The sequence below is a fragment of the Monodon monoceros genome, unplaced genomic scaffold (assembly GCF_005190385.1).
Source record: "Monodon monoceros isolate NGI ecotype Baffin Bay Population unplaced genomic scaffold, NGI_Narwhal_1 Super_Scaffold_20, whole genome shotgun sequence".
In the NCBI taxonomy this organism is placed as follows: Eukaryota; Metazoa; Chordata; class Mammalia; order Artiodactyla; family Monodontidae; genus Monodon; species Monodon monoceros.
The window spans coordinates 93,818,444-93,841,460 of record NW_021703777.1 but is presented as its reverse complement, the minus strand read 5'-3'; positions in this window follow the sequence as shown (position 1 = coordinate 93,841,460).

Genomic DNA, 23,017 nt, shown 5'->3' with positions numbered 1-23,017 from the left:
TAAGCAATTTGCCCAAGGTCATGCAGCTGTGAAGTGGAGGAGGTGAGGTTCACACCCACATGGTCTGGGTTTGGAGCTTGGTTATTAACCACCACCTCCACTTCTGATGGTGATGTCATCTACTCACAGGATATTTCCAAATTTAAACTGACCACAAGGAGTCTTAAGAGACAGCCCCAATTTACTGCATAATCTTTACCTTCTTCCCCACAGCCGTCCATTGGATGCTGTGAAGATTTGACTTAAATTTCTTAGGATAAGTGTATCTGTTAGGGTTCTTTTTTGGCTAAGATCATATAAAAGGAGGATTTGTTAGAGGGATGTTGTGTGGATCAGGGAATGAGAGGGAAGCTGGAGAATCTGGCCTAAAAACAGGATGTGGGGGGAGCCACAAACAGAAATCCTGTCTGCTGTGGAGGCCAGGCAGTAGGGCAGTGCTGCTGGAATAATGGACTCCATTGTTATGAGTCTTGGGAAAAGGAATGAATTGTCCAAGCTTGGGTTCTGTGCCCTCCCAGTGGGTGTACAGAATGGGGAGAAAAAGGTTTTGATGGAAGGAGTCTTTGGGTACGTCCACCCCGAGGTAGAAAGTGTGGGACTTTAGTTGTGGCAGGAAGGAGCTTCTGCTTTCCTAGAGCATGAAATGGGCAAGGGTAAGTATGAATGGGGCAGAGGATGAAGTGAGAAGGCGACATATTTGAAAATGATTATAACCGGACAAGTAGGTGGTAATGTAAGACTTAAACTTGGGTAGCAAAAGAGAGACTGGGGAGAAAAAAAATAGATTTAAGAGGATGACTTACCAGCAGTTTTCTTCCTCGTTGTCCTCTTTTTTTCTTCATGTTCTGAGCCATCACCTCCTGCCCCAAGTATATTTAGACAATTCTGAGAATTCAAGCTTATCTATTTCCACATCTATCTTCTGGCCTGAAAACCGTCAACTGAGGACCATTTTTCTTAAGTCCTAACTCTCATCTTAGTATGATTTTGTTCCCCAGTATTTTCAATCCCAAGTCATTGTGCTTTTACTAGAGACTGCAGTAAGTACAGTTTATCTTTTGAACAGAAATGTAGTTTCAGAAGCATACCATTCTCCTTGATTATAAGCAAAATCAAACTTAATATTAGTTTGGATTTATTTTACTGTTAATATTATTTACTTTCTGAAAACAGACTAACCCCAATTAGCATTGTGAATTGTCTGCCCTGTAAGGACAAGAGATTCCATTCTATTACATTACTGAAATCATTTGCATAGTAATTATGGCTTAGCTATATTGGTAAGTGGAATTGTTTCCCTTCTGGTAATGTTGTATGATGGTCTCTCATCAATCACATGGAAAACCTTACCAGATGGCAGAATTAAGGAAGTATAGTAATATACTCCCACTAAACTCATGGTCATTTGTGGTTCAAAATCAATGTTTCAGTCTGCTCCCCTGTCTTCCCTCTAATGTGTTTTAGTTTCTAAACCACTCAGGCAACAGAAAAACAAATTAAGTTGCAAATGTGATTGGCTAGGGAAATTTTAAAAATTCAATAGTGCAAATTACCCATCTTGTCCTCACCTCTCCTCCATTATTATAAATGAAGACTGAAAGCAAATCTCACAGGCTATCAAGGCAATTGAGACATATTTGTCCATGTGTGTATATCTATGTCTCTGTGTGTGTGTGTGTATGTGTATAATCTGAGTTTGCACAACAAAACAAAACAAAACTGGGAATTAGTCTTCACCTTACAAAATGATTCATTTAAAAAATGTCTTTGAATCCGAAGTGTCCTGGGTACAATTAAAATATTATTTAATCTCTAGAGTTTTAATTTTTTTAGAAAGATTAATTCTACAAAACAATCTAAATTGATGTACACACACGACATGCATGTGCACACATGCATTCACGGATGCATATACATCACCTAAACATTATCTGGGGCAAGATGGTATAATAGAAAGAAAGCGGGCAAGGAGCCAGGAAGAGCTGGTCTGTTCTTGGCTATGATTGCATGGAAGTCATTCTATTTGAGCACTAGTTTCCTCAACTGTGAAGCAGCAGTAATAATAACATATCTGTATTACTTGGGATACAGGTTGAACATCTTAGCAGAGATCCCAACATAAGACAGAGGGATGTTATACCCCTCACATTAACAGCCAAAGTCAGTGACTCAGACTCCTTTATCTTGCTGCTCCCCATTTCTGTGGAGGGGGGAGGTACCCTTGTCTACAAGGTCCAAGATAGGTCACCACCACATCTACATTCCAGCCTGTAGGAAAAGGAAAAAGGGAAGGTGAGGGTCTTCCCCTAGCTCTTAAGAACCTGCCTGGAAGTTGCACAATAACTTCTGTTCTCACCCATTGGAGACAACTTAGTTACGTAACCTCATCTAGCTGCAAGGGGAGTGGGGCATTAGCATCTTTACTTTGGTTGTCCATGTGCTAGGGAGGGTTCTGCTACTTAAGGAAGAAGGGGGAATGGATATTGGGGGGTGACTAGCAGTCTGCCATCCCATTTCACATGATAACCAGGAAAATCAAATGAGATCATAATACCCAGAAAAATCCACATTCACAAATAACAAATCCCTTTGTACACCTGTATTTATAATAGCACTGTTACAATAGCAAAAATGTGGAAGCAACCCAAGTGTCCATTAATGAGTGAATGGATAAATAAAACATGGTAAATAAATGCAATAGAATATTATTCAGCCTTAAGAAGGTAGGTCATTCTGACAGATGCTGCAATATGGAAGAACACCTAGGACATTATGCTAAATGAATTGTTAGTCACAAAAAGAAAAATACTGTATGACTCCACTTATGTGAGTTACTTAGAATAGTCAAAATCCTAGAGATGGAAAATAGCATGGTGGTTGCTAGTTTTGCAAAGTTTCAGTTTTGCAAGATGAGTCCAGCAGGCAAATTATCAGCCCCCACTACACATCAAGAAGTGTCCTTTCTTTACGGGGGGGAAATAGGAACAATACTTTCTCTTGTAATAATTTAAATGAGATAGTACATGTAAAGTGCACTGTGTAGTACCTCGGATATAGTATGTTCTCAATGCAAATTAGCTGCTATCTTTAATATTATTATGAATGGGCTTTTTGCAGCCTTGTCCAAATCCACCAGAGTCATATCATCCTTGTTTTACCCATCTCTGGCCACTTGAAGACTTTAGACCACTGCCAGTCTTGGAAATTTGCATTAGTCAGCTCAGGCTGCCATAACAAAATTCCACAGACTGGGTGGCTTATCCAGAAATCTATGTCCTCATAGTTCTGGAGGCTAGAAGTTCAATATCAGGGTGATAGTCGGGCTGGTTTCTGGTGAGGCCTCTCTTCCTGGCTTGCAGACAGCCACTGTCTTGCTGTGTCTTCCCATGACCTTTCTTCTTGGAAAGAGAGAGAGATCACTGGTGTCACTTCCTCTTCTTACAGAAAACCAGTCCTTTTGGAGTAAGGTCCCACCCTTATGATCTTGTTTAAGTTTAATTATCTCCTTAAAGGCTCTATCATTAAATAGAGTCACATTGGGGATTAGGGATTCAACATATGAATTTGCGTGTGTGTGTGTGTGTGTGTGTGTGTGTGTGTGTGTGTGTGTTGCAGAGATGCAGGTCAAGTTCAGTCCATAACAAGAGGCCTACTCAGACTTCCAGGTATATTTCCTTCTTGTTCAAGCCAGTTCCAGTTGGAGCCTACTGTTACTTGCAGCCAAAACCCTCCTAAGCGATACAACTATCACATTAAAAACCTTTTCCTGGGGGTTAATATAACCCCCTAAAATTGTATGCAGATTTTTGAGCTTATGTACATTTTCAGAGCTACCATCAGATTATAAATGGACCTCTGATCCTCAAAAGAGTAAAAGCCGCTGATAGACTCTTACAAACTTGCTGAGCAAGTATGTAGTCATCTATTTCACTTTGATCCATCCACACCAGGGCCTGTGATCTCCCTTGAGGCGCAGGCAAGGAATGTAAATGAGTGAAGCCAGCAAAGTGTGAAGCAAAAGGCAGTGATGATGATATTTGGAACCTGGAGAGCTCGTGCCGCCTCTACATCCAATGACAGAATCACTCCTCAAATCCAGACAAGTGTCCCATGTGGAAGGCAGTAATTTGGATTATTGTACAAAATTCTGCAATTATTTAAAATATTGTTTGGGCAAACAAATGGTCATAGTGCTTAAACGTAATCCTTGGGCTTTCCCATTTCAAACACTGGTGTAAACATTTTTAGAGGAACTTTGGGACCAGGTAATGATAACTCCTTAGATAAAAGTCACAGAATGTGGCCATATTAATGAATCACTGTAGAAACTCCTTGTCTTAATCTTCTTGTGCCCCAGCAACCAGAGGGGTGTTTGACTTAGAGTGTATGCCCAGAAAGGTTTTCTTAACGAATGGATCAATTAGTGAATCCCTAAGTACTCAAAAGTCAAGGCATTATTTGTATTCATTATTCCCAGTGCTGTTTCTTATTTGTTTTTTAGGGAGCTCGCAAAATAAAAACATAACTATAACAATCTAACTCCTTATCTGTGGATGGCAGACATGGCAAGATCCCTGGTCCTTAATCACTTCACTGACCCCCTGAGTGTACTATAACTCCGTTCTTTGCCTGTCCATGGGCCTCCATGTATATTTCCTTCTTACTTAAAGCAGTTGAGTTTGGTCCTTAGCTATTTACAGCTAAACCCCTCCTAAGTTTCTGCCACAACCACTCAACTCTGCTATTGTAGTGACAGCAGGCATGACAGTATGTAAATAAATGGATGTGCTGTAATCCCTATATATGTCAAAGATGAAATAAGAATTCCAGTTCCAAGTCTCTTTGTTTTCTTTGGCCTATTAGTCAACAATAATTTTGAAAATGATATTTACATATATTCCTTTAGACTGGAAGTTAGGAATCTTAGCTTCTTGTCCTGGATTTCTGACAATCTGTCTTGTGATCTTGGACAAGTCTTTTTGCCTCTCAAGGCCTCAGTTTCTGTACCTGCAAATTGAATGAGTTGCAAAAGAAGACCTCAGAGATTCTTTCTAATACCCAATCCCTGTTTATTTATTTTCTCTTCTTCACTAGAGGGTGAGTTTATGGAGGGCAGAGACCACATCTGCCTTGTTCACCATTTTATCCCAACAATGAGTACCCGTGGCATAGAACCCAGCAGGCACCCAGCTAAATCTTGCTTAAGGCATAAATGAACTTCAACTCCAGCTCTGTTTGCTACAGTGGCCGTTTTTTCCTCCATCAACTAGTCTCTAAATTCCCTTCATTCTTTTGTTTCCATGGTATTCCTACAGCATAATGAGGGAGCCAGAATTGGTGTCAGAATTGGTTCTTTTCTATTTATAGCTTGGATAACTACTCCGAGCCTCAGTTTTCTTATCTCCAAATTAATGAAACTCTTTCCACGTCATAGAGTTATAATACTGAGTCAGTTTAATAGTGAATCTGAAAATGCTTTAGTAAACTGAAAAAATATATAGAAATATGAGTTATGGTTATAATGATGTTGATTAATGTAAAATTCTTGGCATGAGCAGTGAGTTCGAGGTTTAATTTAATTTTATATCTATTCATAATAAGCATCTTGAATTATTACTGAGAGGTAATGATGGCAACAATCTTCCTTAAATAAAAAATGGTTGCTTCTCAGGCAAAATGTGAACACTTAAGGCTATAAATAAATTATTCGTTTTTACAGTCATAAAATATTAAGGAGAATCACTAATAATATTTTTAATTCAGAACAATTGAAAGACAATGAAAAATTCTAGGCTAGGTTCTGGAAAATTAAAGAGAAAGAAAAATCAGTTATGTTACAACAAGAGAAGTAATAGTACAAAATTAAACATTATGAAAAACTTAGTATATTTTAAAAGCCATTGGCAATAATTCAATTCAATTGATGAATAATGATGTAAGTGATAGGGCATACCACCCTTCACAGGAGGTCCTGCTAATGTTTCAGATATACAAAAAAAATCTATAGAAAGATATGTATATATTATTAACAAATGAAAAGACAGAAGGAAAAAAATAGTAAATCTAAAAAATCTTTTAGATAAGATTGTGAACTTCACAAAATGCAGAGAATAATGTCATTAAACTGTAAAAAGAAAAGATTTGAATACAGGTGTAAAAATTTGGGCTGTATCACAGAGATATTTGTTTAAGCCAAAGGAGGGAGAAAATGTAGCTTGACTTATTAAGATGACTTTTACCATCAGGATGTGTTTATTACAAAGAAGAAATGATATACACACATTTTATTTACATATAATTTGCAAATGGAGGGGGCATCAAGGTTGGGTATATCCATATTAATAAACTAGGTTATCTGTGAAAGGTTCATAAAATGAAATTTCTTATGTTGAATCTCATTTTCAGTGCTCTCCATTATATAATTGGAGACTCATTTTGATTAAAGGACAATAGTTCATTCAACAAATACTTTTTCGTTTCCCACAGTTTGCTGGGAACAGTCCTAGATATAGGGATACAACAGCAAGCAAGATGGAGGGGACTTGCTTTCCTACAGCATCTTGTCTCATTTATTCATTCATTTGGCCAATTCACATTGGATGCCTAGTCTTTCCCAGGCCCTGAGGTTCAAAGGAGAAAAAGTCAGCCACAGTCCTAGCCTTCTTGACACTTAACAGATTAGTGAGAGTCAGCAGTAGCCATCAACTATACTCACTTCCTACCAGGAACTATGTGCCAGGCACTATGTGAAATAAATTACTTTTTATAATTCTCACAATACTGTGATGTTGATATCATGTGACAGATGAGGAAACCAAGGCTCAGAAGTGGTGAAACAACTTGCCCAAGGTCATATAGCCAATAAGTGACAGACCTCGGGTTTGAACCCAAATCTCATTGACTCAAAGTGTACACTCTTATCTACTCTGCTATCCCACTTCTTGTTGCTGGAACTATTTCTGGGAAACAACAAGAAGAATGGAGAACCATGGTGGCTGATGTAATTGTTGTCTAAGATGTAATTCAGTAAATTGACAGGGGAAGAAGTGAGAGGGAAGGCAAAGAATTTGTCTTCGGGGTCTAACATTTATTGAACATCTGTTAGCTTCAGAGTGATTTACATACAGGATCTGGTTTAATTCTTTCAATATCCTTATGAATTGGGTAATCTCATTTATAGATATGGAATTGATTGTTTCAGGTAGAAATGCTTTTAACTAAAGAATTCTGAAAAACTGCCTGTTGTTGATGAAACTAATAGGGGTTTGTTTTCCTCTCATAAGTTTGATATTGACTCAAGAGTTCAACAGTGTCAGGATGGCATCTGTGCTGTTCTTTTGTCCTTTTCCTCATGAGTGCAAGATGGCTGCCATAGCTGCATTCAAGGCAAGAGGAAGGACAAAGAGGTGGTGGTAGGTTCATTGTTTTTTTTTTAATTGGAGGAGTAGAATATTCTCCAGAAGTCCCCACCTTCCCAGCCCCAGAAGACTTCTATTTACATGCCAGAACATTCTCAGGTGGCTACATCAAGCTGCAAGGTAAGTTAGGAAAGTGAGCACTTAGATTTCCAACCTTTGCATTGAAAGATGAAAAAAGAGTAGATGAAAATAAACACTGAATTGTCTAGAGAAGAGGGTTTGCCAGAGTGTACCAGAGAGGCTGAGTAACTTATGCAATGTCACACAGCCATTCAAACTCCTGCTGACATCCAAAGTGTATGCTTTCACCTAATCACTGATTCTGGTCAGACTCTCCTAACAATTCATGGCAATGCCTTATGGGGAAATTAATAGACAAGACAAACCCAATAGCCATTCATTCCATAGCCGTGGAGTTGCCTTTATGAAGTTCTCCATGATGCGACCATGAGAGGAGGTGTAGCACCTGGTTTTAGACACAAGAAGCACCTGGCATGGGAGCATCCACCTCTCCAAGGTGTCTACCCCTCATGAAGTTCTCCCTGGTCAGTAACTGGTTTTCCAAGCCAAGATGTTAGACTAGAGAAGAGAGGAAGCTTAGGTAGAAAAGAATAGCTAACACTTATAGAGCACTTAGCATCAGGCACTATTCTAAGAGTTTTATATTGTGTCTCATTTAATCCTGATAGAAACTGTCATTATTCCATTTTTTAGAAAAGGGAAAAGAGACACAGACCTCTCAGAGTCAGACAGCCGTACATGGTGGAGCTGAAATTCCAACCCACCATCTTAGCCACTGTGATTTAATTGCTTGATGTTGCCCACACGGGATAGTGGCAGAGCATCTGAGAAACTGTACCTGTCATGGAGACTGTCTCCTCCAGCTTCTAAGCAGGTCCCGAACCACCTTCAACAGCAGACAAATTTGGTCATGTCCCAGTTGTAAGAAGTTATATTCCCTTTTAGTTAATTAAATTTATTTAATTCTCAAGGCAACCCTAGAAGTAGGTCTGACAGGAGTCATGATCATCTGAGTAAAATTAAGTCAGTTTTACAGGATCACACAGGTAGTAAGCACTGAGAGAGGATGGAAACTCAGGTCATGTGATTCTAGGTCCAGTGCAATTTGTACTCAGCACAGCAGCCAATGGTTCTAAAGATTGAATGCAAATGCACATGCGGAGAGTCACTGCAGACAAGTAAAAGTGATCCATATCAAAACAGGAGTGAGGGAAAGACTGGACACCAAGTCTAAGAAAGAGAAGGGAAATAAGGTGGCAGAGGGAGGGATGCTGGGGATGCCAAAGACAGACTTTCCCAGTTTCTAACTTTGGCTGGAAAAAAATATCAACAGTTGCCTGGATGGGGATTGGTACGTGTGTCCCACCACCTTCCACCTTGCATATGCATGGCAGACATAATCAATCGATAGTGCCGGGATCCCAGTATTGTTCTTGACACGATGCTTCAAGCAACCACTACCATTTAAATGTCCTCGAATGAAATCACACCTAGATGCCATCCCTGCTTTGAAGAGTCAAAAACTAAATTCTGCAGGTTCTTGGTCAAGAAAAGAAGCAGAATGATAGAAATCTTGGTTAAGAACCAGGTATATCCTGAGAGTATTTGAGCATTTTACTAAAATATCGAAGCCTCAGTTTCCTCATTTATAAAATGAGGATAATTGGACTTACTTCAGAGGGCTGTTGAAGGATTTAAAACCATAATCCCTATCCAGCATTTGGTGGGTTTCTGTTTTTTATCATTATTATCAGTTCTAGTTGAGGGGTGGCTACTGCCTCCTTGCAAAATCTGTAAGTACCAGTATAAGGAAAAGACAGAATCTAGTCTCTAATTTGGTTCTCAACATAGAACTAAATTGATTGATTGACTGATTGATTCATTCAAGAGTTACTGAGTTCATGCAGTGTCACAGCCGTCTTGCTAAACATGGGAAATGCAATTGTGAACAGACAGTGAGGTTTGACATCTTTCCTACAGTCAGCGTCTTGAGGGATGTAACTGTGTAACAGTACTGATTGGGGTTTTTCTTTACCCTCTATGGTTGGTGACTAGGACCCAAGGCTGAACACAAAGAGGTACAGAGTATATACCTCGTTCTAAAGAGAGCTGCCAACCATTGATGGGGTTTGACGACTCCTGCCAGGGGTTATGTAGAGGTGGGCAAAACTGGCCTTACCACTATTAGCTATGCTTCACCCCTTCACCTAAGTCAAGGGCTGTTGGTCTTGTAGGGAGGAGAGGGATACTTCCCTTCTCCAGAATCCCAGCCAGGGAATGTTCCTGGAAAGCCTCGTGTAGGGATCAGAGATGTCTGCAGTAAGGGCAGATTGCCATCTTGCTCTCCTGCTGGTAGCTTGCTGAGGGCAACAGAACCCTGGTGCTGCTGTCTGAGTGGAGTGGAGAGTGGTGTGGAGACACAAATGGTCAAAGATTCTATTAATTGCTTTTTGCTTCTACATTCCTAAAGGCAGGAGGCTTGCTGGAGCCCTTTGTTTCAGCAGGACAAGTACTTGGGAAGAAAAGAAGGAGAAGAATCCCTGACTGCATTTCTTCAGGGGTGACCCAGAGGTTGTAGAAGTGATACCCACAGCTCTTCAGGCTCCACGTGAGGGAAACAGAAGTTAGAGGATGAGACAGGAGAGAGGGGCTCACTAAGTGGTCACTAAGGGGAGCCCTCACTCGGAAAGGGGGCTGGGCATCTCCTGGACACAACTCCCTTCCAAAGTGTCTCTCTTCCTCACTTTCCACTCACCTGGCAAGAGCAAGACCAAAAGGAGGGAGGGGAAGGCCCTTTGTGTTTTATGGCTGACCACATTTCTCCTCCCACTTCCAGGGGTGTGAGGAAAGAGTGGACTATGCCCCCCAACTTCTATCCTCATCCCTTATGCCTGAGATGGATGGTGGTGAGGAGGGCGTAGAGAGGAGATAGGATTTAAAGAGTGTTTGAAGTTAGAAACTGGTTTAGAATTTAAATAACTGAATATGCCTAGAAAGTTATGGAATCTGTCCAAGATGTCCCTAAAAGATTTCAAAGGGCAATCTAATCAGTATAACCGAAGGCAATGATTGTAGAAAAGCAGATGTTTCAGGTTTCCATGTTTATATCCCATGGAAAGGCTACTTTTGGTAACTGGTGTATATTGAGTTGCTGCAAAACCAAGTATCACCTGTCAGTGGAGCTGTACACCATTTTCAGAACTGTATCATTTTGAATTGAGAGGAACCTTGGAGCAGTGGATGCATCTCTTTGCTTTTGGGGATTATCTGGAACATTGTAAAAATATGGCTTCCTGGGTACCAGAATCTCAGAGGTTCCAATTCAGGAGGTCTGCGTGGGTCCCGATGTTGGACATACAGTCAGTGTTAGGCTGTGTTTGAGAATTGCTGTCCTCAGAAGGCTTCTAGTTCACCTGGGGTGGCCAGTGAGAGATCTGCCACCAACTCTGCCTGATGAGTTTACTATTCTCTTGGAGAGGCAGAATTTGTTAGTTATGTCTCTTCATGAGACCAACGCCATCCTCAAAAACTTGATGTGCTCATTTTTATGTTCCTATAAGTTGGGGCTGCCTCTTTTGATGAAACCATAACTTCAGTGTTTTGGATAATAGCAAAAGAAAATGCAAGACTCTAGAGACTGAGAACAGCCAAGGAATTTTGTCCTTTTAGTCCTTGTTAAATAAAACTTTTGACTCTGTTTTTTCTCTTCCTTCTCCAGATGATGGTGTAAGACAGACCAGCAGACGTTTTTGTTTATACCTGGCTAGGGCTTTCAGGGCAAAGAAATCTAGGTCCTTGGTTGAAACCTAGAAGCCCTCTGAAGACAGCCTGGGAAGTTAAAAGATGGTTGAAAAACCAGAGACCTCAGGAGGCTTATCTCTCCACGTGTTTACATCTCCTCTATCCCCTGGAGACATTTATTTAAATTCTAAAGGGTAAAAATCCAGGAGCTTTCCCCTTCTTCTCCCAAAGGGAATACATATACATTAAGGAGACAGGTTTCTCTCCCTCTGTCTGGAATGTAGGGGGCAATATGCATATACACTCCCAGATTCATATTTCAGGCTTCCTCCCCTGTGGTTGAGCACCTCCCTTTATTTGTGCTGGTGAGGCTCTCATTGCATCACCCCAGAAGGGGGAAGGATGGGGGCATGAGGAAAGGATGCAGTTATTGCTATAAGTAAATAATAATGATTGCCTTGACCGGAAACTTCATGTTTGCATTCAGGATAACATAAAGAGAAATAGGTATTAAAAACTTCTCAGCTGGAATTCTGAAGAGTGGTATATTTCACTCATTAATGGGGGCAAACAGCAGACGTACAGCTGAGCCGTTTTGTACACAGTGATGTAGTGTCTGATGCAGGGATGAGATGGCAGAGTGAGGACATCTTCCTACTTTGTTTTCTGTTTCAATCAACAAAGAAATAAAGGGCCCATAATGATATCTTATCATTATTGTCTCTTGCATTTTGGGGGGAGCATTTTATGTTTATTTGTCACATAGACCATATAGGGGTGTGTTGGTGTTTAACAACCAGCTCTCAGGTGGGGTGGGGTCTTGATTTGTAGTGTTTGCCAATATCTGTGGTGTAAATACTCCCACTATATTGATTGCAGGCTGTCAACGTATGTCAACCACCTTGCAAAATTCCTGAAAATGTAACACTAGGCTTTCCCAAGCTGGTATGAGCCAACTGTTCATTATCACTGGCATATGACTAAAACAAAACAAAACAACAAAACAACACAAAACAGAATGAAACCTATACATCAAAAGAGCAAGCAAGAAAGGAGAATTCCAAATAATATGTGTAGATGGTCCCCCTTCAAGAGTTAGAGTTTAATTGCTACACACTGTCCTCCCACCTCCCCCACCATTGAGAGTGGGCTACACTCAGTGACTCTTTGTAAAGAACAGCATAGGGCAAGGGAATAACAGCAACTTTACAATGGAGAAACCTGGCAAACACTTAACCAAAACATGTCATGTGATATGATGTCATGTGAATGTACTGCACCCTTTTATTTGTTGTAATGAGAAGAGTCATTCATATCTGTATGTTTGTTCAAAAACCCCATAACCTCTGGCTAATCATGAGAAAAAAACACCAGCCAACCTCAGGATATTCTATAGGATATCTGAATTTTTTAAGACTCTCAAGGTCATGACCACCAAGGAAAGACTGAGAAATTGTCACAAATCAGAGGAGATGAGGAAGATGTGACAACTAAATGCAATATGGCACCCTGAGTTGGATCTGGGAACAATAAAGGATATTAATGAAAAAATGATGAAATCAAACAAAGTCTGGAGTTTAGTTAACAGCAAGGTACCAACGTCAACGTCTTGGTTTTGATGAATGTACCATGAAAATGTAAGTTGTTTCCAGTGAGTGAAACTGGCTGAAGGGTATACAGGAACTCTGTAATATCTTTGCAACTTTTCTGAATATCTAAAATTATTGCAAAATCAAAAGGTTTATTGAGATTTAAAAAAATGCAAACATTAGAGGGGAGGGAGGGATGAATAGGCAGAGCACAGAGGATTTTTAGGGCAGTGAAACTATTCTGTATGATACTATAATGAAAGATAAATGTCAGTATACATGTGTCCAAACCCACAGAACATACAGCATCAAGAGTGAATCCTGGGACTTCCCTGGTGGTGCAGTGGATGAAACTCTGTGCTTCCAAAGCAGGAGGCCCAGGCTAGATCCCTGGTCAGGGAAGTAGATTCCTCACGCATGCCGCAACTAAGAGTTTGCACACCACAACTAAGGAGGCTGCCTGTGGCAACTGAGACCCAGCACAACAAAATAAATAAATAAATAAAAATCTATAAGGAGATATCCAACATTAAAAAAAAAGAGTGAATCCTAATGTAAACTACGGACTTTGGGTGTTAATGATGTATCCGCGAAGGTTAATGGACTGTAACAAATGTGCCCCTCTGCAGGGGATGCTGAGAGCGGGGGCAAAAATCAAGATATGTTTTAAAACTTTGGTTTTAGCTTTAACTACCTATCCATGTGCTACCATTGTGAGAATTGTGAAAGCTCCTTTTTTTTTCTTTCCGAAATCAGAAATAACTGATGAACTGATGGCTGGGCTGGGCTGTCTATTGAGGTATCCAGAGAACAGCTCCAGGAAAAGGATGATTCTGACTAGATGGCAAATCAACATAGACTGTGTCTCTCTCCCTTGAAAGCATCCTTTGAAATGGATGAAGCAATAGAGAAGGTGGTGGGTCTGAGAATGTGAGTAAAACTGATCGACTCCCACAGAAAAAACAGTGGCTGGGTCACAATGTGGAAGAAAACCACAGCTCGGAATAGAGAGAGTGGTCACTGGAGATGGAGGACACTCTCTTGTGTTCGTTTCTTTCTTCTCTGTTTTCTGCCGGTGGGAACCAGGAACACAGTAGTACAAGCTCAGCCCTGCCTGGAGACCACAGAGAATGTCACTCGCGTGCAGTTGGGGTGAGAAGCAAATGACAGGTGAGGGCGAACCTCCTCTTCATTCCCCTCTACATATCTGGGAGGAGATGATTAGATTATAAAATTGTAGCACTCAGAGCAGGGGTCCAGGAAGGTTCTTGAAGGCTGAAGTATGTCTCTTAAAATTCATATGTTGTCCTAACCCTTAGCACCTCAGAATGTGACCTTATTTGGAAATAGGGTCATTGCAGATTCAATTAGTTTAGATGGATGAATGTTAAGATGGATCAGTTAACAGTTAGTTAGGATGGATGGAGCAGAGTGGGCCCCTAACCCTGTATGGCAGGTGTCCTTATAAAGAGGAGAAATTGGGTACAGGCGCACACAGGGAGAATGCCATGTGAAGGTGAAGGCGGCGAGGGGGGTGAGGCTTCTACAAGCCAAGAACCATCAAAGATTGCCAGCAAACCACCAGAAGCTAAGGGAGAGGCATAGAACAGATTCTCCCTCATAGGTCTCAGAGGGAACCAAACCTGCTGATACCTTGATCATGGACTTCTAGCCTCTGGAACTGTGAGGCAATAAATTTCTGTTGCTTTGCCCACCCCACTGTGGTCCTTTGTTGAGGCAACCCTGGGAAATTAATACAGAGGCCAGTGTTGCCTGGTGAGGAGGTCAGTGGAAGAGATTGAGAGCAACATGTAATACCAGAGGCTCAGCAGCATGAGGCATGGTCCCCTCTCCTCCTTCAACTCACTAGGAGGCAACTAGAGACTGGACTTCAGCCTCTCCTCCTGTACAGATGACCTGGGGAGGATGTTAAGACTATCCACATAACAACTCAAACAGAGTCACCAACTGTTGGAATTAATGAGAGAAGTTAGTAATGTTAGCGGAAGCTATTCAGTTTCCATGTCCCTCTATACCACTGATAAAAGCTAGAAAATAAAGCAGAAAATAACACAACTTTCACAATAGTAATAAGTCTATAACACCTCTAAGAGTCTACTTAACAAGGAATGCACAAAAACTCTACAGAGAGTAATTTAAAGCTTTCTTTAAAAACATAGATAAACTCCTGAAAATGTCACTGGACCATTATGTTCACGAGTGGCATGCTTTAAAATTGTAATGGAGTCAAAACTTCTAAAATTAATTTACAAAGTAAATGCAATTAAGACAATTTCAGCATTATTTTTTGATAAAGTCGACAGACTCTCAAATTTGCGGCTACTATTAAAAGCCCATGTGTAGCCAAGTCAATTTTTAAAAAGAAGAGCCAATAAGGGGGAATTCCTTAGCTGATATGAAGACATACTGCCAACACATGGTAAAAAAAAGAGTACTGGTGCAGGAATAGCCAACTACAACAATGAAGTGCAATAGAAAGTTTAGAAGCAGATATATATATATATATATATAGGGTTAGCCAAAATTTTCGTTCGGGTTTTTCCATAACATTTTATGTAAAAACCCGAACAAACTTTTTGGCCAACCCAATATCTAGGAACTTGATGTATGAAAGAGATGGCAAGACAAATTAAAGGAGAAAGGACAGGTTCTTAAGAAGGTGTTATTGGGAAATGGATTAATATTACAGAGAAAAATAAAGTGGGATCTCTACCTCACACCATACACAAAGGGGGAACTTTTAGATAATTTGAGACTTAAACGTGAAACATAAACTGTAAGGTAATGAAACAATAGGAGAATTTTTGAGCGGAATTAGTATCTAGAATATACAAAATGCTCTTGCAAATCAACAAGAAAAAGGCACAAATATGAACACAATTGTCAAAGAGTAGCAGATTCAGAATAGGAACCTCAAGGGGCTTACAAGTAAAGAAGAGTTCAGCCTCACTCATAATCATATAAATGCCCAATTTAAACAGCAGTGAGACATGGAAACAACTTAAATGTCCATCGACAGATGAATGGATAAAGAAGATGTGATACATATATGCAATGGAATACTACTCAGCCATAAAATAGAACAAAATAATGTCATTTGCAGCAACATGGATGCAACTAGACATTACCTTACTAAGTGCAGTAAGTCAGACAGAGAAAGACAAATACTATATGACATCACTTATGTGTGGAATCTAAACTATGACACAAATGAACCTATCTATGAAACAGAAACAGACTCATGGACATAGAGAACAGACTGGTGGTTACCAACGGGGAGGAGGTTAGGGGTGGGATGTAGTGGGAGGTTGGGTTTAGCAGATGTAAACTTTTATATATAGAATGGATAAACAACAAGTTCCTACTGTATAGCACAGAGAACTATATCCAACATGCTGTAATAAACCATAATGGAAAAGAATATATAAAAAAGGAATGTGTATATATGTATAACTGAATCGCTTTGCTGTACAGCAGTAATTAACACATTGCAAATCAACTATACTTCAATAAAAAAAATAAACAGCAATGAGATATCACATTACACCTATCAGGTGGATTAAAATCAGATTGTTAGAGAACATTAAGTCGGGCAAGGATGGCAAGGATGTGAGGAAACAGGTGGGAGTGGATCAACATTCTGGGAAGTGATCTAGCAAGTAAGATGACAGAACTCAAGAAGATATCTTTTAGGTTGCAAACAGATTTTTAATTAGAAATATGAAATTCTAAATGGATTTTTAAAATAAATTTATTTATTTATTTTTGGCTGTGTTGGGTCTACATTGCTGTGCGCGGGCTTTCTCTAGTTGCGGTGAGTGGGGGCTACTCTTCATTGTGGTGCGCGGGTTTCTCATTGTGGTGGCTTCTCTTCATTGCGGAGTACGGGCTCTAGGTGCTCAGGCTTCAGTAGTTGTGGCACGGGGGCTCAGTAGTTGTGGAACTCAGGCTCAGTAGTTGTAGCTCGTGGGCTCTAGAGCGCAGGATCAGTAGTTGTGACGCACGGGCTTAGTTGCTCTGTGGCATGTGGGATCTTCCTGGCCAGGGATCGAGCCCGTGTCCCCTGCATTGGCAGGTGAATTCTTAACCACTGCGCCACCAGGGAAGTCAAAAATAGATTTTTTTCACACAGAATATTATGCCAGAAGATATCAAAGAATTTATATCAACAGCTGTGGCACCTCAATGAATGACGGAAGTCTCGGTTTATTCTCTGGGGAATGTGGTTTGGAGGAAAGGACGTGTCCTTTGGAGTTAGACCCTCCACCTCCAACTTGAGTGCTCTTTCTACTCTTCCATGGACTACTTGCAGGTGCTGTTGAAACTATTGTTGCCATGAGAATGAAGCCAGCCACAGCAGACGACTCTTGCTAATTGTCAGCTCAGAGTGAAAAGCCAGGTGCACAGTCCTAAATAAAATAGTGCTTTAAAAAGTTACTTTCGTAAGTAAGATTAATACACTAATGCCTCCTTGGCATAATCAACACAGTATTGATTGAGAGGTTTCAAAGACTGGACCTTTTGGGGCAACATGCGGGTTCATCTTTGTATCTCTGGTACCTGGCTTGATTCGTAACATTTATGGACTTCTTAATCACTTTAACTGAAAGAAGGGACAAGCTATTTATTTCCAAAATCATAGGAAGATTTTTTTTTTTCTTTTTGGAGACAGTGACCTCAACTCCTTTTTCTTGTTCAAGGATCTTTTCATTCAATAAACATATTTTGATCAACTGTGTGCCAGGAAATGTACCAAGTGCACTACATGTACCACCTTGTTGAGCCCTCCCAAGGACCCACTTGTAGTAGCTCTCAGATCCCTGTATACAGAAGAGCCAAGGCTTGGAGAGCTTAACTGCCTTGTTCATGGTCACATAGTCAGGTGTACAATAAGAAATGAAACCAAGAACTTCCCTGGTGGCGCAGTGGTTGAGAGTCCGCCTGCCGATGCAGGGGACATGGGTTCGTGACCCGGTCCGGGAAGATCCCACATGCCGTGGAGCGGCTGGGCCCGTGAGCCATGGCCCCTGAGGCTGCGCATCCGGAGCCTGTGCTCCACAACGTGAGAGGCCACAACACTGAGAGGCCCGCGTACCGCAAAAAAAAAAGAAATGAAACCAAGTCTCCCAACTTCACCGATATTAAAGGAATAGCTACAAAGTAAGATTCTCCCTCTATTATTACGCAAGATGCAAAGATAAATAGGAAATTCTTTCCTCAAGAACTTACCACCTATTCAATCAGTTATAAACTGTAGGAAGCCTGCAATTATTTTAGGTAAAGATTAAAAAATGGTGTAAGAGATCACAAAAGGGAAAGTTTAATTCTTTCTAATTAGGGGTTGGCTTCCCAAAGATGGTGGCATATGAACTGGACTTTGAATGGTGACCCGAATTTGAAGAGGCATTTTATAAGAGGGGGCCAGTTTGTTTTAAGGCAGCAATAGAAAAGGGTGGGATGTTTCAATCAGGAATAGTGAGGCTGGAAATGAAAGACTGAATATAGGACTACCCTGATGGTGCAGTGTTTACGAATCTGCCTGCCAATGCAGGGGACATGAGTTCGATGCCTGGTCCAGGAAGATCCCACATGCCACGAAGCAACTAAACCCGTGCACCACAACTACTGAGCCTGCACCCTAGAGCCTGCGAGCTACAACTACTGAGCCCATGTGCCACAACTACTGAAGCCTGTGTGCCCTAGAGCACACGTGCCGCAACTACTGAGCTTGCGTGCTGCAACTACTGAAGCCTGTGGGCCTAGAGCCCGTGCTTCTCAACAAGAGAAGCCACTGCAATGAGAAGCCCGCGCACCGCAACGAAGAGCAGTCCCCCTCGCTGCAACTAGAGAAAGCCCGAGTGCAGCGATGAAGACCCAACGCAACCAAAAAAAAAAAAAAAAGACTGAATATAAAAAGTCAAGTGGGAATCTGAGATGCATCTTCCTAGATGTGATCGTTAAAAATTCTGGGATTCTATAACATCACTGAAGGAAATACTATGGAGCAAACATTATAAACATGGAATCAAGAGCTTTGTGAACCTCCTGAAATTTTTGGCAAAGATGTGTGAGCGTGTGTGTGTGTGTGTGTGTGTATTTGTATGAGAAAGAGTATGTGAGTGAAGGGGATGGTCATATGTCATTTTCTGGAAAGAAGGACCATAGTCCATGGCTGACCACTGGTTCTCTATGGGTTATGTAACCTACGAAAAGAAGAACTACTGTACATACAATGAGAAAGCAAAGATCAGACCTTAGGAGTTACATAGAGAAAGTGGATTTGGTGAAGGAGCCTAGACGGATACTGTCAGAGAGAAGAGTCATAGACATCTACTATTACACAGGGCCAGGGGGGAAAGGTTAAAGCATGGGATGACTGGTCAACCATGCCTAATGAGTTTGAAAATTCTACCAGGTGTGATCATCTGTGCTCTTGTGGGTTCTCCGGAAATCATTTACAGGCTCCTAATGGATACTTTAAGTGATGATGAGTAGACAGCTAACGCAACCACAGCCGGAAACTGAGCCCTATTTAAAAATGGTCCACTAGATGGCACTATGGGCCAATAAGAATATTCATCTGGCCTTCACAAGTGAAATATGTTTACCTTCCACTTTTTTTCTTTCTTCTTTGCTAATATACTGCAGCCTGATCCCCTGCATTATTTGCCTATTAAAAACAATGGCATTTAGAAATAATATCCCTACTTTTCACTACTCGTTGTTACTCTTTATGTAATCCTCAGTAGACTTTGGAAAACCTTCATTCGTATCTCAGTTCTAATACAGAAAGTTGGATCTAATCCCCAATTTACTAAAACCCCTCATAAGACTGTGTGTTGTCATTGCCGGCATTTATTGATTCTTGAGGAGCTGTGAGATTGGGAAAGACAGGCGGGAAATAAGAGTGAAAGGAGAGAAAATCCTCTAAGTTTGATCAGAAGAGCAAGGAACACAAGCTTTAGCCATGATTGATCTGGCAAGGGAATAAAGCAGCCAGGGATTCCACGGAGGTGCAACGTTGCTTTCAAGGAGGAGAATCTCATTATCCTGGGGTAGAGATTACTTGGGACTTTCACGTGAAAACCTGCATTTTAAAAATTATTATTTTTATGCAGAAAGAACAGACAGCTTGAATTAGGCACCAGGAAGAGGAGTTAAAATATATCCTTTGGCCAAAGAAAATCGTAATGCAATTTTACATTTATATGGCACTTAACCAGTTTACAAAGTGCTTTTCTGCATCCATCATATTGTTTGATTCTCAAAACCACCCAGGGGTCGGGCAGTGTAACCAACCCCACTTCGCACAGCAGGAGACAGAGACTCAGAGAGATTCAGAGCCTTGCTCAGGGATGCACAGCCATCGACAGGGAAAGCTGGCATAAAAATCTAGGTCTTCACTTTTTTAATGTGAAAAATGGGGCTAATGACACTTACCATGGTAGAGATGTGTTAAACATAACCGCATAATAAAGGTCTCGACATGGAGTCAGTATATGCTAGCTGGTTTCATTATTTAGAAATAGGTTAAAATGCCTATTTCCAATGATATAATGTTAAGGATCTTTGATTGCAACAATAGAAACCAATATAGCAGATTGTTAACTTGTTAACCTTACACCTCCCTCCCTGCCCCCCGGCCCCCCCCCACCCCCGCCATTGTGCAAAAAGGAATTTATTGGAAGGACACAGAATAGCTGCAGAATCAGAGGGAAAGCAGAGGAGCCTGGCTTTGAAAAGTACAGGATGCAAGAAAAATTGGGATTGACCCACCTTGGGCCACATGTATACTCCACAGCTAGGGGAGAAAAGGGTCCTTGGCTGACAGCTGCTTTCAGGGGAGGGTGAGTTATCTGAAGGGGAAATTGGGGTGCTATTGCAGAAGGAGAAGAAATAAGGGCCAGGAAGAAAAACAAAACATTGGATGTCATTACACAGGGTATTTCTCAAATGAAGGCCTTAAACATCACTTTCTGTAAAGCTAGAGATGATGACCTATATTTATCAAACATTTATGTGCCAGGTACTGTTACATTTATGAACTCACTTAATTCTCTGACAACCCTATGAAGCAAGAAGTAGTATTAGTCCCATTTTACAGGGAAGGAAACTAAGGCACATTTGACCAGGGCGGCAGAGGTGAGTTTAAAACCCAGCGAGAGCTCATCACACCAGAAAACACTAGTCTTTAAAGGATTACTGTAAAAATGAAAAGAGTTAATTTTAGATGGAGACATGAAATTGCTGTTATTTAGCCATTTTTGACCTCGAAGAATGACAGTTGCCTATGACTCCACTTAGTACATGTACAGCACTCAGAACAGGCCCTGTAATGTAGTCAGTGCCCAATGATGTATTTCATTATTAGGTGATCCTGCCTGCCTACAAGCAAGTGAGATTTAAAAACTAAAATTGCACAGGCCATTATTATGCAAACTGGACTGGGTTAGGGTAAAAGCGCAGGAAGGTGTCCTTTGATTAGTGCTACCCTGAAGTTTCCCAAGGAGCAAGTTAGGCGTTTTGGTAGTTTTTCCACTTATGATCTCTGTGTGTCTAAGCTTCTCCTCTTTTTTCTCAGACTTGAGACTTGTGTGAGTTCTTTGGGACTGAGAGCACAGCAAGAAGTCTTCGTTTTATGGCAACACAACATCATGTGCAGAAGCCCTTGACTCATCCTTTGGGACTCAATCCCCTCCTCTCCTTCTCCCCTCCCCCACTGCCTCCCCCTTGCATCTCTGCCTCTGAAACTACCCTGAAGAAATGGACTGCATGACCCAGAGCTGGAATGGTCTCTGGGAGCTGCTTAGCCCAAAGTTTGAGCTGTTTATCAACAAGGAGGTGTGGCAGTTTTTTGCAAACAGTTGCAAAAGAAGGTGGGGGGATGGCCCACATCTAGGAGGAGTAGCTGCTGGTCAGCCCAGGAGGTCTCTGAGCCTCTGATTAGGTGGGACAATCGATGACTCCACAATTCTCCGCAGATTCCAGCACACAGCTCCACACACCACCTCTGAAAAAGAAAAATAAGCCCTGCAGCACAATTCCCCGCTTCTCCCTCAAACCCAAGCTTCGCTCCAATCTGCCTGAAGAAGCAAGGCCACACAAAAGCCAACGGTTACTTATTTTCTGGAAGGACAAATGAGGACCTGTTTTCAGCGAAACTGATTTCCAAGAAGCATGTGGCTTCTTGACGGCTGACCCACTGTTGGATTCAATCCTGGCTGCTGTGGTTTCGAGAATATCATCAGGGTAGCTTCCCCGCTGTGCAGTCCATGTTGGGACTTACACCGTCTTTAAAAGGCACAAATAGCTGCATTGAATAATGTAACCCAATGTTCTGACAGCCCCACTTACACTCAGGCTAAATTTAAAGGTCACCATTGCGGGGAAATAGTGGCAAGAGAATGAAAGCGCCTTAAACACGAATTTCACGGGTGTTTCCTCATTTGTAAAGTCTTACACTATAAAAGAGGCAAAATTGCCTGTGAGTTTAACAAAATATACAAGCGTAGAATTCATTTCTTGGGAAAAAGATAACTTTAACAAAAATTGTAAAATAGACAAGTGTGGAGTGGTAAAGTGTGTCTTAGATGCTTTCTCTAATATTAATAATTCTTTCCCCCTATAGTTATTGAGCACCTACTGTGTGTTAGGAACTGGGCTAGGAATCAGATGGTACACAAGACAAACCCCCGCCTTCACAGAGCTCTCAGTTTGTCAGGGAAGAAAGATACAAAAGCATGGAGTTACAATAAAGGGAGATGAGGGTTATGAAAGAGGACATACATTTGGGAAGCACATAGCAGGGGGAACCTGTAATAGTCTAAAGATGCGATAGCATCATCCCCCAGTGAAGTCAGGACTTGGCTGAGAGCTAAGGGATGAGTAGGGGAGAAGCATTTTAGGCCAAGGGAAGGTGTAACATGGATAGGGGGATAGAGGGAACAGCATATCTAGAAGTTAGGGGAGGAGAAAGCACGCCATAGCTGGCACCGAAGATAATCTAGAGCAGGAGAGGCATAGTATGGCCCTCAAGCCAAATCCAGCCTAATGCCTAGTTTTATAAACAAAGTTTCACTGGAACAGCGTTGCATCTGTTTTCACCGGAACACCGTTGCATCCGTTTCTTTATTGTTTATGGTAGCTGTTGCATTGCAGCTGTTGAGTGGTTGAGACAGAGGATGTATGGTAGCTAGACCACAGTGGGCACTTAACAAATAGTAGCTG